Genomic DNA, 3,093 nt, shown 5'->3' with positions numbered 1-3,093 from the left:
TGGTAGACTGGGAGAAACAAAGAAGCTGCCCCTAGCAGCTGGAGCTCCCTGAAGGAGGAAGGGGAGGGGAGAAGGTGCAGCAGGTTCTCTGAACAGCCCTGCCTGAGAGAGCTGCGAGCTCCACACAGCAGCAGTGCCCAGGCATCAGAGCAGAAAGCAGAGAAGTGAGAATGGTAGAGAAGTGGGGACGGTAGAGAAGCAACAGTTGATTATTACCAACTGCGGTTGTAAAATGCGAGGCTGAGCCACAGCCACCATCTGCCAACCCAGAGGGCACCTCCCCCAATATCCTCCAACACCGAACACTGTGAAGCCCCAGCGGAATCTGAGCAAACACTACTGAAACTGTTGCTAACACTGACAGGGACTGAGACTGAGGGTAGCGAGTGCGATTGAATATTTATAAGAAAAAAAGGGTATTATTAAGACTTTATATAAAGCGGGGATCCAAGAGGCTTAGACATCACTTACTGGAAATCAAAAGAAAAACGCCATCTTAGCAACAGGCTAAAGAGAGACCTTTATAAAATAAATCTTCTTTCTGGAAAAAAAGCAGAATACATTTCCATTAATGCCGCGGTGGAGAAATAGTCCATTAAACACCATGAATAACCAAGGCGTCAAGGCAGTTCAGAAAGAAAGAGAAAAATCTCCAGAAAATAAGCTTAAAGACAAAGAAATAAGCGACTTAAATGACAGAGAATTCAGGATGGTACTTTTGAAAAAAATCCAGTGAGATCCAAAATAGTTCATATCAACAATTCCAGGAATTGAAAAAATAAACACATCAGGAGAATGAGTTCTTTAGCAAGGAAATTGAAACCCTCAAAAAGAACCAAATAGAACTTCTGGAGATGAAGAACACACTGAAGGAGATGAAAAATGAAATAGCAAGCTTGGTAAATAGAGTCGACCAAACGGAGGAAAGGATCAGTGATATCAAAGACAGAAGTCTAGAAATAAATCAGAAGGAAAAAGAGAGAAATGGAAGAGTAAAAAATAATGAAAGAGAAATACAAGAACTAGCTGATACCATCAGGAAAGGAAACATAAGAATAACGGGCATTATCGAAGGCGAGGAAAAGGAGCAGGGACTAGGAAGCATTTTCAGACAAATAGTGGATGACAATTTCCCAAATCTAAGGAATGAGTTGAAGCTTGGAATTCAATAAGTCAACAGAACACCCAATTATCCTAACCCTTCTCCAAGACACATTGCATTAAAATTATCAAAAACCAATGACAAAGAGCTCTTTTCTGGATTTCGCGGCAGGAGGCATCATGAGCCTTAAAATCTCTCGCAACACCCTCCATGAGTCGGTGTGGGAAGTCCTGCATGGGAACCAGTGCAAGTGCCGGAAGTTTTTGGAGATAGTGGAGCTGCAGATCAGTTTGAAGAACTATGACCCTCAGAAGGACAAACGCTTCTTAGGAACTGTCAGGCTTAAATCCACTCCCTGCCCAAAGTTCTCCATATGTGTTCTGGGGTACCAGCAGCACTGTGATGAGGCTAAGGCTATGGATATTCCCCACATGGATATTGAAGCACTGAAAAAATTCAACAGGAATAAGAAACTGGTCAAGAAGCTGGCCAAGCAGTGTGATGACATTTTGGCTTCAGAGTCTCTGATCGAGCATATCCCACAAATCCTGGGCGAAGGCCTAAATAAGGCAGGCAAGTTCCCTTCCTTGCTGACCCACAATGAGAATATGGTGGCCAAAGTCGATGAAGTGAAATCCACAATCAAGTTCCAGATGAAGAAGGTGCTGTGTCTCTCAGTGGCTGTTGGCCATGTGAAGATGACAGATGATGAGCTTGTGTACAACAACCACTTAGCTGTTAATTTCTTGGTGTCATTGCTCAAAAAAACAAAAACAAAAACAAAAACAAAAACTGGCAGAACATCTGGGCTTTATACATCAAGAGCACCATGGACAAGCTCCAGCACCTGTACTAAGGTACAGCTTAATAAACCATACTGCTACCAAAACCAACCAACCAACCAAAAAACAAATAAACAAACAAATGAGAAAGAAAGAATTCTCAGGGCAGCCAGAGAAAAGAAGATGGTAACCTAAAAGGAAAACCCATTGGATTATCCTCAGACTTCTCAGCAAACTTTTAAATGAAAGGAACTACCAGAAAGGATAATGTATTCAGCAAAACTCTCCTTTAGATATGAAGGAGAAATAAAGACATTTACAGACATACAAAAATTGAGAGAATTCTCCACTACAAGACCTGTACTACAGGAAATACTGAAAGGGGTCAGGTTACCTAAAATAAAATGACAAAAAATATATGAGTAAGGCAACTAGCAGGCAGATAGAAGCAGAGGAGTGCAACCCTTAATAAGAACAGGGCATTATAAACTTAAACAATAGGAAGAGATTTGCTATTGCAAGATAGTAATGAACATTCAGCATACATAGGGACAAACTGAGACAACAATAACAGAAAAGGGGAAGATTCAAAGATTCAAATTCACAAAGGGGAATGGAGATAAGTCACATGCAGAAGAAAATGGACTACTATTTATATAAATCCTCTATATACTCATAATGGTAACCATACACCAAAGATTCAGAACTGAAGTATATAACATAAAATAAGAAAGACCAGAGGCAAAACCCACAAAAGCCAACCAAAATAAAGAAAACAGTAACAAAAAGACAAGGAAGCAATGGAAACACTGAGCTACCAGAAAGCAAAAGATAAAATGGCTATAGGAAAACCTCATATTTCAATAATCACTCTAAATGTAAATGGACTAAACTCACCAATAAAAAGGCACAGAATTGCAGAATGGATCAAAAAACAAAACCCAACCATACGCTCCCTCCAGGAGACACATCTCAATTCCAAAGACAAATACAGACTCAAAGTGAAAGGGTGGAAAATGATACTTCAAGTAAATGGCACTCAGAGAAAAGTGGGAGTAGCAGTACTAATATCAGATGAAATAGACTTCGAAAAGATAAAGAAAGATATTGAGGGACACTTCACAATGATAAAGGGAATCATGCACCAAGAAGACATAACTCTTATTAATATATATGCTCCCAATCAGGGAGCCCCAAAATATGAAAAGC

The 3,093-nt window shown here is 40.1% G+C and overlaps 1 pseudogene; it reads left to right on the top strand.

Annotated features, from left to right (window-relative positions):
- Nucleotides 1-1,281: 1,281 nt before the first annotated feature.
- Nucleotides 1,282-1,991, top strand: LOC105290892 (annotated as a pseudogene).
- The last annotated feature ends 1,102 nt before the right edge of the window (nt 1,992-3,093 follow it).

Source organism: Pteropus vampyrus, unplaced genomic scaffold (assembly GCF_000151845.1).
Source record: "Pteropus vampyrus isolate Shadow unplaced genomic scaffold, Pvam_2.0 Scaffold39, whole genome shotgun sequence".
Classification (NCBI taxonomy): domain Eukaryota; kingdom Metazoa; phylum Chordata; class Mammalia; order Chiroptera; family Pteropodidae; genus Pteropus; species Pteropus vampyrus.
The sequence above is the reverse complement of the archived record's forward strand: the minus strand, read 5'-3'. Positions and strand labels throughout refer to the sequence as shown.